Here is a 14,985-nt window from a genome sequence, read left to right on the forward strand (position 1 = left end):
AGATGAGGTTCTTTTACCATCCTAGTATGATACTTCTCATCAATTTTATCTATCGTTAAAGTATCATCTTTTCTGCCATCGAATGAAAACGCTAACAAATTGGTATCATCTAACCGTTTGCGAAGCACTTCTTGTCTGCATTTCTCTTTTTCTTTGCGAACTTTCGATTTATCCATGATGAGAGGTTTCCCATGCTTATCTTTAATTTTAAAATCTTGCAAAAGAGCGGTTCCCAATGCTGATGCTACTCTGTCAGGCACACCAAATCTGTCACTTGACCTGCTGCCTTCAAATCGCATTTACATGTTCCAATGTAAAAAATTGTTTCCAGAAATTTTACATACTCTGTAAATTGTTGGGTGTTGTTTCTTCTCTTGATTTGCTCTTGATATTTGTCAAGCAATTTATTACATACACTTTTTTTCAGCATTATTTCCATACCAAGTTTTTCCCAAATTCCAATCAACTTATCTTGTACTTGAATAGTGAATGATTTATGGGAAAACTTTTTTTGTTCTGTTTTAGCACGTTCGCTTAAGCAAAAATAATATCTCAAGACATCAAATAGGTCGGTAAATTAAGATCAGTCAAATCAGTAGACACACCAAAAACAGTAACATCATGCTTGGATATATGACTCATTGGGTTTTCGATAGTTGTTGATGTAGTTGCTTCATCTTGCGGTGTAGAGTGATGGTGGATTCATTGTAAACTTTTTGATTTGGAATGGTCACTTCACTTATTATTTTTTTTGAAATACCATAGTGGTTATTGCTTTAGTTCTCCTCACTTTCAGAGGTAATAAGAATGAAATGGTAATTTCAATTCTATTTCAAAATTTGCCCCTACCCAAAAGTTCGACCCAAATTGGGGGACATCAGAATTCGTTTCAGAGGTATGGTTCCTTCGGCAAAGTTTCTTATTTTGATCCCTAGAATATGATTTTCATAGAGCAATGGGCGATTTTTTTGCCTCCCCACAAATCGACCCGGCCTAATACATATGTATGTCCTGTGTAAGCATTGGTTTATTTTGCTTGTCGGTCTATGAGCAAGAAATAAAATTTAATTATTGAAAATAGGATTAGTCTGAACATACATATACTTATGTATGTATTTTTAAAAAGTTAATTAATTTTTTAAATTAAAATTTAAACAAATGAAATATGGAAATAATTTTTACTTTATAGGTACATATCATATTAACCACAGAGCGATTCGGTAAGAAGGCAATGCGTTGTATTTGGTGGGAACATGAGGGTGTACCTTTAGCTTCTAAAATCTGGTGAAACTGTTAATAATAATCCCTGCAGATAACAAATGATCAATTTCAGCCGTTAATTGATCACAAAACGTTCAGAATGGGCCAGAATACACGGCAAAGTAACTTTCAAAGTACTTGGCTGGGAGCTGCCAAACCACCCGCCGTATTCACCAGACATAGTCCATTCCGATTCCAAAGACGAACATTTGTATTGGCATGGTATCCACAAATTGCTAGAAAGGTGGTCAAAGGAGTTCTTATATTAGATATGTATATGGGAGCTAGGTTCAGTATTCACTCGATTTTATCTTTTTATGACGATATAGTGTAACCAGGAAAATACTTATGTTATAAAATTTTCAACAACATATTTCATATTTTGACCAACATATAAGGCATAAAAGCAACCGGATATTAGAAAATTTGTATATTAGGTATGTACGTGGGGTCTATGGGAGTCATTTACTCGAGTTTATACATTTTAGTAATAAGGATACATTGCTATAAGATAGAGGCGCTCTATGATTCTCATTAAGACAACCAAGTTATTGCCCGATATATAAGGTATAAGGTCAACCTGAAGTTTGAAAGGCTTTGTATGTATAAGGCTACAAGATTATCAGGTGAAGCTTTTTTTCAAAATTTCAATAATAAATCTGAGAAATTCCCATATAAGTGAAATATCAGTTTCAGGCTCTGAGATCAACATATACGGTATATTTCCATATAAGTGAAATATCATTTTTAGGCACTGAGGTCAACATGTACGGCTCATGGAAGCTGGAAAAGTTATGACTCGATTTCTACAATATTTAGATATAGCATATGTACTTGTAAATAACATATATATCTTCTGTGGTACTTGATTTCTTCTCTGTAAAGGGAATAATCAAATGGAATTTTAAATTGTGATATGTAGGAAATATGAGTGGTTGTTGTCCGATTGCGCTCATTGCGAAGGGCAGCCTCACGCTCATTGTACAATTCTGACACTGATCTATATCTCGTTTAGATACCTTTAGGCGTTATAAACAACCGTTAACGAATTAAAGTATTCTACTCTTTTTAATTTTATAGCATGTGTTTACTAATAGGTTGCAGTTTGTCGTCGGCAAAATTAGAAACAGTTTTAATTTAGCCTGCTGCAAGCCTGCTGCCGTGAAGTACAAGGTCTGTCGCAAAAGAAACATGACTGTTAAAAAAAAAACAACAAAAAAATAATTTTTTCAAAAGTTATATTTTTTTATTCAAAGTAGTTTCCTTGTGCTTCGATACAACGTTTAGCCCGGTCAATTAGCATTTCAAATTAGTGTTTTAATTTTTCGGAATGCTCTTGAGAATATCGGTCGTCGCCTTTTGGATAGCTGAAATGCTCCGAAACCAGTATCCTTTCATGGGCAAATGAAGTTTTCCAAATAGGTAAAAATCACAGGGTGCCAGAGCAGGTGAGTAGGGTGAGTGATTAAAGGTTAATATGGAGTCTTTTGTAAAAAAAATCAGTGACAAGCGTCAACCGATGACACGGCGCATTATCGTGCAACAGGCGCCAGGACCCTGCCTCACGGTATTGTGGTCAAGCACGACGAATGCGTAACAAAAGACGCTTCATAACACCAGGGTAAAACACAGCATTAATCGTTTGGCCAGGTGGGACGAACTCTCGGTGTACAATACCTTCGGAATCGTAAAAACAAATCAGCATTGTCTTTATTTTTGACTTCTGAAGACGACGACTTCTGATCGTCACAGAGGTCCTCACGACCTTCTTGGAGTCGCTTAAACCACTCATGCACATTACTACGGGATAGGCACTGATCACCGTAAACTTTTATCATCATTTGAAATGTTTTAGTAAACGTTTTCCCAAGTTTAAAACAAAAGGTAATATAATATTTGCTCTTATCATTTTACGACTGATAACCAAAAGCTGCTGTCACTTTTTGATCGATAACATCGATTGTAGTTATCCAATTGTCTTAAAATTTTTACGAAATGTCAACAAGAGATCAAACTTTTTATTTTATATACCCACCAATAGGTGGCGCCACCAGAAACAGTTATATTTAAAAAGTTCTGTTTCTTTTGTGACAAACCTTGTGGTTCTGTTGTCTAAATAGCTGCGCCATTAAGAACTTATGTATTTTGATATTTGGCAGATGCTGTGTAAGTCTTTATAACGTATATGTATTAATTGTATGTGAGCGTTGTATGAAAATTATTGTTATCCACATACCATAATGTTTTCACATTGCCATATGGCTTTTACGACACTAAAAAAATTAATTTCCAGCTGTTTATTTTACTATGTACCTTATGTTTCTTAATTTAGTGTGGACCTGTGTGAATTCTTTCCCAGTATATGTACATATAACAAATTCCAACTACAATATAATTAGACAGTTGTATACGAAAATAGTGCGATGAGAAGGCAGTCAACGAGCTATATACTAGTTGGAAAGTATTATAAGCTCTTCATTCATTTAATTTCAGAGCTTTTAGAATTATTCCTGTGTGGGTAATTTGTTAAAAAAACGCCCCAGCGACTTTAAGATGCTACATAAATGTATGGATATATTCTTATATTCCTATTAATTTTCTTTTCTTTATTAATATAAGTATATGAATACACATATATCAGTGCCGGATTAAAGTAGCGCGGGGCCTGTAGCAAATTCTGTCAAGGGGCCCTTGGTTTGTTTATGTTCTCAAGTTTATGATGTTAAATAAAACAAAATTGTTAAAAAAAAAATGTTTTCTAGATTTATTATGGGCAAATTTATATATAATACTTTCAATATTGACTTCTTTAAGCAAGTCATGCTCTATATTCAACAAAGTGAGATGTTTTTTGCCCATCGTGTTCCTTAATTAATTTTTAACACGTTTTAATGTTGAAAAAGAACGTTCGTGGTTCGTAGTGATCATGAGAGATAAGTAAATTCGCTAAGCAATTTCTAAGTTTGGGAAAGACGATTCTAAAGAATTATTTAATAAAAGTTTATAATATTGCTGTTCCAGAGACTCCTGTTTCTTGCTGTCAGTAGCCACATCTGTTTTCAGCAGCTCTGCGAACTGCACTAATTCGCCGCCTAGGCTGTTCTCCAAATCGTCACTGACCATAGTAGAGGATTTTTCCAAAATCTCTTCTGTTGTAAGAGATTTTAGCTGTCGAAATACTTCAAAAACACTAGTAATTTTATGATATGCTTTCATACGTTTAGTTATAGCAGACAGTACGTTATCAATAATGACAATAAACACCTCAAATTCGAAACGTTGTCCAGGTGTTTGACTTTCAACAAAGTCGTCGAGTGTAGTAGAGGCGCTGAAATGGTCGTACTTTGTATTTCGCTTGATTCGTCGTAATGTCTGTTGCTGGTATTCTTCACAGTAAGTCAGATCTTTGGCTCTTGCCTCAATATCTGAAAAAGTGGATCGTGGTGGTGGATAAAGGGCGTATCATGTATTAAGGTCTTGATCAGACGACTGCAGCGAATCAATAGTCGCTTGCAAGATTTCTAGAATTCCGTTCTACATTATTGTCATTATTCCCGTTTTTAAGTTATTCATTGTTGAAAGTAGTCCGTAAGGTTTATTACGGCACTCCGGTTTTTGATCGTCGTTATTGAAAAGGTCTTCCAATAACTGCTTAATAGTGATAAAATCACATAAAAGTGCCTTCGTAGCTGTTGCGCCAAGCGACATCTTTGTAAATCTTAAACATATCATATTTCGATAGATTATACCTTTAAAAATAACATACTAAAATTTCAAATCGATATCTGAAACAGTTTTTGAGTTACAGCCATTTAAAAGAGTAGCCGCTCGGCAGTTAGATAACAATCACTTTATCTTTAAACGCGTTTTTTTCGAAACAGCATTTTTCGAATTTGCTGGAGTGATTACTCGGAGACAAATGATCCGATCGCTATCAAATTTTTTTTACATCTTCTATAGTTCTCCATACGATGACCATCCAGTTTTTTGATCTAATCAAAAATCGAATTTTGGAAGCCAAAAACGACCATAATTTTGGATGAAATTTAACTTTTTTTTCAACATGCCGCCATTTTGTCAATTTTTGATTTTTTTATTAGGCTGAGGGTCATCGTACGGACAATATGTTTTAGTTTAACGTTTTTTTTTTTAAGTTTTATCAACAGAGAAGGCTGCAATTATGGCAGCAGTGTAGGACCTTTTTTGTTTTGGCGCCGCCGAAGATCGCTTGACATTTAAAAAATATTTAATATTTTCTTTCAAAAACTTTTCGGTTTACTCTTAAAACATGTATAAATATACACTCAAAATTTTAAAACGATTGATTGACAAGTTTTTTTTTTGATCCCAAAAATGCCTTTTTTTACGCTGTCGCACTAGGTTCCCCTTAAGAAAATAAAATACATTATTAAATTATTATAATGAATTTATATTACCTTCATTTATTACTTACCTTAATTCATCTATTACAATATTTAACGAAAGATAATTACTTACCCCTTGTAATACATATTTACATTACCACTAGTTTAAGCCGTTAGTTTTAAGATTAGGCTAAGCAATTCCAAGAACGGAAAAAAAGATCCTCTTGTAATTTGAACGTGAAATCGAACGCACGCGTCTTTCATTTTTTTCGCAAGTACATCAATTTAGTGTCAGGCAATTAGGATTTAAATTAATTCGCGCATTCCCTAGTAACTTTTCGGTTCTCAAAAAAAAACACAAAGCATTAAAAGTTTCAAATATAAAATGCATATGTATACGATACGGAGAAGAATGGCCCCTGCGCAAGGATGACACGCAAAATGGTGAAGCGTTCCACATTTTTTGGAGGATGGAGTCATGTGCAGAATTTCTTGCAAGTGAGGAAAGTTCTCTGATCGTCATTCACTTGGGAGTGGCCAGAAACGATTTTTTTTAAACATGGCTCACGCAGCTCACGACTTTCGGTCTTTGACCCAGTATCCTCTGGGTAGCCTAAGAACATCCGTTCGAAGGCAAAACCTCTCCTACATAGGGTTGTGCGCTGGATTTGGCACCCGCCACGTAAAAAACTCTACCAATGAAAAACTACCAACAGTCGCACCCGCCTCTGTCGACGTCGAGAAGCTGCAATCAAAGCAGACAGCCGAACGATTTTCTACTCGGCTTGCACTACTGCTCTCTGAGAGCACTCGTCGACAACTAGGTATAAGGCAACTGTGGGACGGCATTTCAAACTCCTTACGTACAGCTGCTTCCGAAACCATTGGTCTCCGGAAAATGCAAAAGAACGACGAGGAGTGCTGTATCGCAGCGGAGAGAAAACAGGCTCACCGTTACGATCGACCACAACACGTGCCGGATGGGATAGATACCGAGAGTTGAAGAGGGAAGCGAGGCGTATTTGGAGACAGTAAAGGAAAGAGGCCGAAATCCGTGAGTACGAAGAGCTTGATAAGCTGGCCGACAGGGGTATTGCTGGAAAATTCTACGAAACGATACGGTGGCTTACTCAAGGTTTCAAGACCGAGGCATACTCTTGTAGAACCACCAAGCACAAAACCTTGAATGTATTTCCACCAAAAGCATATCGGACATAAGTAGTTTCATCGAAACCTCAAACTGGTTTGAGAGAGAAAGTGAAACACAATAGCAGATACAAAAGGTTCTACGAATAGTGTATCAAAATGGCACATCAAGTGCTAATTGTGCCCGATAAGGCTGCACTCCTACCTACCTACCTTGTAGAACCCCCAGTGGTGAACTAGTCACCGATGCCCAGAGCATACTTAAATTATGGAGGGAACACTTCTCCCGCCTGCTGAATAGCAGTGAAAGCACAACGCCAGGAGAAGGCGAACCCGATTACCCAATCGATGACGATGGAGCAGACGATCCATTTCCCGACCATGAAGAAGTTCGAATAGCAATTACCCGCCTGAAGAACAAGAAAGCGGCGGAGGCCGATGGATTACCGGCCGAGCTATTCAAACACCGCGGCGATGAACTGATAAGGAGCATGCGTCAGCTTCTTTGCAAAATATGGTCGGACGAAAGCATGCCCAACGATTGGAATTTAAGTGTGCTCTGCACAATCCACAAAAGTTTATTGACGGTGTACTTTATTCTTTCACACAATACGCTCGATAGAACCTTATACGCAATGTTGAGGAGGCTTATCCCACGGTAGCTGTCGCAGATAGACCCCACAATCTCCTCAACATTGCGTATAAGGTTCTATCGAGCGTATTGTGTGAAAGAATAAAGTACACCGTCAATAAACTTTTGTGGATTGTGCAGAGCACACTTAAATTCCAATCGTTGGGCATGCTTTCGTTCTATCGAGCCTATTGTGTGAAAGAATAAAGCCCACCGTCAATAAACTGATTGGACCTTATCAGTGTGGCTTTAGACCTGGCAAAACAACAACCGACCACATATTCACCATGCGCCAAACCTTGGAAAAGATCCGTGAAAGGAGAATCGACTCACACCACCTCTTCGTCGATTTCAAAGCTGCTTTCGACAGTACGAAATGGAGCTGCCTTAATGCCGCGATGTCTGAATTTGGTCTTCCCGCAAAACTAATATGGCTGTGTAAACTGACGTTGAGCAACATGCAAAGCTTCGTCAGGTACGGGAAGGACCTCTCCGAGCCGTTCGATACCAAACGAGGTTTCAGACAAGGCGACTCCCTATCATGCGACTTCTTCAACCTGCTGCTGGAGAAAATAATTCGAGCTGCAGAACTTAATCGAGCAGGTACAATTTTTTATAAGAGTGTACAGCTGCTGGCGTATGCCGATGATATTGATATCATCGGCCGCAACAACTGCGCCGTTAATTCTGCTTTCTCCAGACTGGACAAGCAAGCAAAGCAAATGGGTCTGGTAGTAAGCGAGGGCAAGACGAAATATCTCCAGTCATCAAACAAACAGTCGTCGCACTCGCGACTTTGCTCTCACGTCACTGTTGACAGTCATAACTTTGAAGTTGTAGATAGTTTCGTATATTACGGAACCAGCATAAACACCACCAACAATGTCAGCCTGGAAATCCAACGCAGGATTGCTCTTGCCAACAGGTGCTACTTCGGACTGAGTAGGCAATTGAAAAGTAAAGTCCTCTCTCGACGAACAAAAACCAAACTCTATAAGTCACTCATAATTCCCGTCCTCCTTTATGGTGCAGAGGCTTGGACGATGACATCAACATATGAGTCGACGTTGCGAGTTTTCGAGAGAAAGTTCTGCGAAAGATTTAAGGTCCTTTGCGCATTGGCCACGGCTAATTTCGCATTCGATGGAACGATGAGCTGTATGAGATATACGACGACATTGACATAGTTCAGCGAAGACAGCGGCTACGATGGCTAGGTCATGTTGTCCGAATGGACGGAAACACTCCAGCTCCGAAAGTATTCGACGCAGTACCCGCCGGGGGAAGCAGAGGAAGAGGAAGACCTCCCCGTGGAAGGACCAGGTGGAGAAGGATCTGGCTACGCTTGGAATATCCAATTGGCGCCACGTGGCGAAAAGAAGAAACAACTAGCGCGCTGTTGTTAACTCGGCTACAATCGTGAAAGTGTTGTCTACGCCAATTAAGAAGAAGAAGATATATACATACATATATACGTGAAGTGAAGTGTGCTAACGTTATAAAAGTACATACATATGTACATATGTACGCACCGGCAATTATCGAAAGCAAGCTAAAATAAAAGAAAACAAATAAAAAGTGTAGACTTGGGCTGGCGTACGTATACGTATGTATAAAGACATCCTATCTACATATATATGTGCGTTGTAAGGAAACTGCAAGTTCAGTGAGTTTCATGATAACAGCACCAAAGTGTTCGAAATATTTCGAAATTGAGATTTAACCGTGAAGTGCCGCTAATAATGGGTTGTTAAAAAAGCCTTGCGGTATTTTTATTGATTTTTTTTTTATTGAAATTGAAATTAATTTTTGATGACTCATGCCCAGCTCTTGACCGATGCTACGGCTGCTACTATGTATGCCGGTCTCTTTCGACCAATTCAGCGATTTTATCGCAATTTTCGACGACAGGCCTTCCGGAGCGTGGCGCGTCTTCCCTGGTGCGTCGGCCACCTCTACACCAGAACGAAAACGTTGAAACCATCGTTGTGCGGTGGAAATGGAAACTGTATCGCGTCCATAAACTGCACAAATTTTATTGGCGGCTTGAGATGCATTTTTGCCTTTATCGTAGTAGTTCTGTAAAATATGCCGTATTTTCTCTTTATTTTGCTCCATGTTTGCGACGCTTTAAACCACGAACGACTTAAAAGAAACGATAATCAATCAAACACGTGTTAGCACGTGAAATGAGCTTTCCAAAAAGGTATAGCATGACCCGATGCGACGAATAAAACTAGAACTACGCGCTTTCAGCGCCAACTAGCGAAAATACCGCAAGACTTTTTTGACAACCTATTATCTACCGCTATAATTCTCCGCAAGAACATACCGCTGGGTGTCCAGTTTTTTACAACATCACTTCGCTGCTACCACAAACCGCTGCTGCCTTCAAGCCGCTGCTGCCATCAAACCGCTGCTGACACAACGTCGCTGCTGCCATCAACCGCTGCCGTCGTGGGAATGAGCTGCCGCTGCATCCTGTGCCAAAGGGACGTAAGCGCCGGCAAACAGCCGACTCACCAGGTAACGAGTGCGAATTACTGAAAGCAGAGCAAATTAAAAAAAAAAGCAAACTGCAACAAAACTAGTGCACACTTTCAGTTTTTGGCTCTCCCTTTTCACTTTATATCATATTGATTTTATTGTATTGGATTGTATTTATTATACATACTTACACACATATATGTACATATATATTAGTACATACTCATTCGTACATATACGAATTCAAAGTGAATAAGGGATTTTGCGGTAGCCCTTTATTTTGAAATAAAGGAGAAAAAATTACTACTTTTTTTCCCAATTTTTTCCATTCGCGTTTGCAATTATCGGTCGTTTTTCGCAATTTTTGTCGATTTTCGTTCGGACATTTTCCGATTAAATTACTTTATTATACTATTGCTCATTTTTCAATTTAGCTTTTCGTATACATATGAATCTATATTATTTTTTCTCGTTTTCGTAACCGATTCCAAATACATTTGTTGCCAAACCTTTATTGCATATTGGTTTGGCTTTCGTATATTTGGGAATCGATATATATATATATGTATATATTTTCGTTTTCGTTGTCGATTCTTAATATATCTATTGCCAACCTTTATAATATTTTTTTGGAAATTTAATTTAAACAAACAAAAAGCCAAAGCCAACTATCGCCAACCTCTCTCCAAGTAAGTGAGTTGACGGACTTAAAGTCGTTAAAACGTCAAAGAACGGTTGCGAAAAGTAGTATTTTGCGCATTAAAACGGGCCTTGTCGAAAAGACTATGTCTTTAAATCCAATCGAATTGGAATGTCGTCTAGATATATTAAATTCACATATTATGTTAATGAAATGCCAATCAAATATTGAAGAAATTGATGAAGTCGACATGGCCCGAGAGGAGTTAGAGGACATAATCGTTGAAACGATGTCCATAATCAAGTCAATTTTAGCGAAAAATAAAACTTCACTTGCCGAAATTAAAGGGGGAATATCAGAGTGTAAAAATTTGTTGTTGTGTTTGAGAGCTTGGTTCAGAACGATCCAAATATCCCAGATATAGAAAAATTTAACCATTTGGTAAATTGTCTATCTGGAGAGGCTCTGGGAACAGTTAAAGCGTTTCAGATATCGGATGAAAATTACCCAAAAGCGTTGGCAAGTCTCAAAAAGGTCTATGATAACAAATGCTTGACATTTTTCAACACAATTTCAAAACTTTTTGAGCTGAAAACTATCCCAAAGCCATCAGCACTTTCATTACGAGCGATGATCAATGAAGTGTCTGCTGTTTACGACTCTTTGCTATCTCTGAGCGCTGAGAAGCAAATAACAAACGCCATTATAACACATTTAGTGATGACAAAGGTGGACACTGCCACCCGATCCAAGTGGGAAGAGCAACTTGACTACCTTCCACTTACCATTATGGAAGGATTGCGAAGCAACTTTAAATAAAATATTTCAGCAGTTAGCAGCGGAAGGAGCATCTTGTTCGAGGACGAAACGCGGAGCCACAACCAGCATGAGCCACATAAAGCAGCCACACATGGACAGGACAAAATCAGCCTTAGTAGCTGCAGCTACAAAGCAGCCAGCTTATCAAAAAGGAACACCATCTACCTGTCTGCCCCACTTTCAAGGCTCTTCCGGTGCAACAGAGATTCGAGTTCGTCAAATCGGTACCCTTAGGCATAAATTGATTGCGTAAGGGGCATACCGTTTCCAAATGCAGAGCGGATCGTTGCCGGATATGCAATCGATCCCATCACTCGCTGTTGCACCAGTATCCAGTGTCCTTCCCCGCTGCACCTCATCCGCAACCATCCACCACGCATGCCATGCATACAGCGAGTATACCGGATCGAGTAATGTTGGCAACAGCAGTAATTTTAGTGAGGCCCAGCTGTGGAGATTACCTGCCTGCAAGAGCGTTGCTGGACTCAGGCTCCCAGGTCAACTTCATGACGAAGGACTTGGCACAGAAGTTGCGGATTCGACGTGGGGGAAAAGTGGGGTCAAAACTAAACGCGTTTGTCAAGTCGCTTTTAAATAATTAAATATTGAATTGGCGGATTCAGAATTCCACAAATCTAAAAAAGTGGATATCCTATTGGGTGCTGAAACATTTTTCTATCTTTTAGCTGTTGGCCAAATTAAAAATGGTCCCAACCAACCAGGTTTTCAGAAAACCCTTTTAGGATGGAATGTATCTGACAAATACGCCAGTAACATAAGTTCTCCTCCCAGATTACATAGAACATTAAGCCAAGCTGAAGACGACTTTACGTCTATAGACTCAGTAGTCCAAAAATTTTGGGCTCTAGAAGAATTACCTTCAGATTCAAGTGGCATTAAAGTCACACCATAACAACAATAGTGTGAAAAATATTTCGTAAATACAACTCAAGTATGGCCTTCAGGACGGCTTCAAGTCAGAATACCTTATAAAGCTGACCGTAAGTTACTCGGTCACTCCTCTGAAACCGCAGTTCGGCAGTTTCAGGCCCTGGAGGGAAGGACATTAAAAGATCCAGAACTTCGCAAAATGTATCTGGACTTTATGAATGAATATAGAACATTAGGTCACATGAGCCCAACGAATAATAAGATCCCAAGTGAGACACACTACTTCATTCCGCATCAAGGCGTTTTAAGGCCCGAGAGCACAACAACCAAATTACTTGTTGTCTTTGATGCTTCGAGTCCATCTTCAACTCAAATAGCGTTGAATGAACTTTTAATGGTAGGTCCAACCATCCAAGAAAAATTATATTCAACTCTTCTTCGTTTTCGCATACATAAGTATGCACTAACAGCGGACATTACTAAAATGTACCGTCAAATAATTATGCATGAAGAAGACAGAAATTGTCAACTTATTGTGTGGAGAGAGCATCCTTCAGAGCAAATACAAATTTTTTGTCTTAACACCGTAACATAGGGCACTGCGCCTGTTCCATTTCTCGCAACACGGTGTTTGCAAATGCGCAGTGATGCCAATACAATGAAATATCCACTCGGTTCATTGGCCATCAAAAGAGACTTTTATGTTGATGATTTATTAAAAGGGTCCGAAAATTTTGAGTCTCTAGATTTTTTAAGAAGTGAGGTAATTGAAATATTAAACTCGGCCGGATTCACCTTAACGAAATGGTTTTCAAACCACTCAAACTTTTTCGACAGTAATTGCTCTGAAAAGTCATTAAGCTTCAATGACAATAATTCCACTAAAACGTTAGGAATCCAATTTGTTGTCGAAAGAGGATTTGTTTCGATTTGTTTTAGATGACAATTTTAATGATCTGCGAGCCACTAAACGAAACATGTTATCAGTTTCTGCTCGCCTTTTTGATCCTCTTGGATTACTAGCCCCATTGGTTACCAAAGAAAAAATCTTATTGCAAGAGCTTTGGATCAAAAAACTAGATGTGGATGAGTCGATTCCATTGCGCCTTGAAGCCAACCTAATGCAGCTTTCAACTATTAGCATTCCTCGTTACGTAAACGTTGAGTCGAGTGCCATCTGCCAAATTCATGGCTTCGCCGACGTTTCAATAAGAGCATACGGATGCTGCATATGTATATGAAGCCAATCTGCTAGTGGTATTAAATGTATGCTGCTTACTTCAAAGTCTAGAGTGGCTCCGGTGAAGACCAAATCTCTTCCGCATCTTGAGCTCTCGGCAGCACATCTTCTTTCGAAATTATGGTCAAGAGTAGCTCTTATCTTGAGTCGACATTTCGAAAATATTACATTTTGGACAGACACTGAAATCGTTTTACATTGGACTAAAACACATTCATCCTCACTCACAACAGAGTGTCCGAAATTCAAGAGTTGACTAACAAAGTACATTGGCGACATGTGCCAACGAAACAAAATCCTGCGGATCAAGTGTCTTGGGGTTGTAACGTGGACGAATTGAATAATTCGATTATGGTTTTCAGTAGCATCAGCTCGGACTGACCACCTAGTGTCGGATAATCGTTTCGAAATCGGAATTTTTGAAGTAGAATCTTTAAGCGCGTTCGTAAGACGAACCCATCGATAGGTAGCGCGGAAAAAATGTATAGGCTGGGCTGAACTAAAAATGTTTGCCCTGATAAGAGGTGAGCGTCCGCTTGAAAAAAGAAATAACTAGGTAGAACATTTTAATTGCTGTGTTTTATGATATAAAATAATGTTTTTTTATAATATGGAAGGTCACAAGAATATCGCTAAACAATTATTTTCAATAAAAATATTGTAAAAATTTAATAATTATACTATTATATATATATAGTATTATATTTTCTTTTGACGGCCTTGAAGCATAAAAAATCTAGTGATATTCGATAATGATTTTCTTTTTATTTTATTTAATGAAAATATTTATTTAATTTAAAAATAAAATTAAAAATCTCGACGCTTGAAGGGTAGAAATGTACCTAGTATAGATACTAGTCTAAATATATCGATTATAATATTTACATATAATTTAACATTAGAGTTAAGAAGTTTGTAAAATTCCTACTTATTTTTACGATTTAACGTGACGTAATCGAGTTTTAGATTTTCAGGTGGAAAGTGGAAGTGAAGCATAGCCTAATCGCTTCGCGTTTAAAGCATGCAATATTTTACGATCCATCTTAATTGACGGGGCCCGTAGCACTTACTACTCTTGCTACGTGGCTAATCCTGCACTGATGTACATATATGTATGTATGTTGTTGAAATTGTGGAGCAACCACGCGTTTTATTATACGCTCAGTGACTTGTGCTAAAATGTACATATTATGTTTTCGCATCACTAAGCCAAGCAAAACAAGTAAGGAAGGGCTAAGTTCGGGTGTCACCGAACATTTTATACTCTCGCATGATAAAGTGATAATCGAGATTTCATTATCCGTCATTTACATATTTTTCAGATACCGTATTTGTGTAAAGTTTTATTCCGCTATCATCATTGGTTCCTAATGTATATATTATACAGAGAAGGCATCGAATGGAATTCAAAATAGCGTTATATTGGAAGAAGGCGTGGTTGTGAACCGATTTCACCCATATTTCGTACATATCATCAGGGTGTTAAGACAATATTATATACCGAACC

General features: G+C 38.3%; 1 non-coding gene across 1 annotated transcript; it reads left to right on the top strand.

Moving 5' to 3' along the window:
• Positions 1-5,988: 5,988 nt before the first annotated feature.
• On the top strand, positions 5,989-6,088 carry LOC120781910. The gene has a single exon (XR_005706176.1). It is a non-coding gene; the product is annotated as a U6 spliceosomal RNA (small nuclear RNA).
• Positions 6,089-14,985: the final 8,897 nt, after the last annotated feature.

Source organism: Bactrocera tryoni, unplaced genomic scaffold (assembly GCF_016617805.1).
Source record: "Bactrocera tryoni isolate S06 unplaced genomic scaffold, CSIRO_BtryS06_freeze2 scaffold_7, whole genome shotgun sequence".
Lineage (NCBI taxonomy): Eukaryota > Metazoa > Arthropoda > Insecta > Diptera > Tephritidae > Bactrocera > Bactrocera tryoni.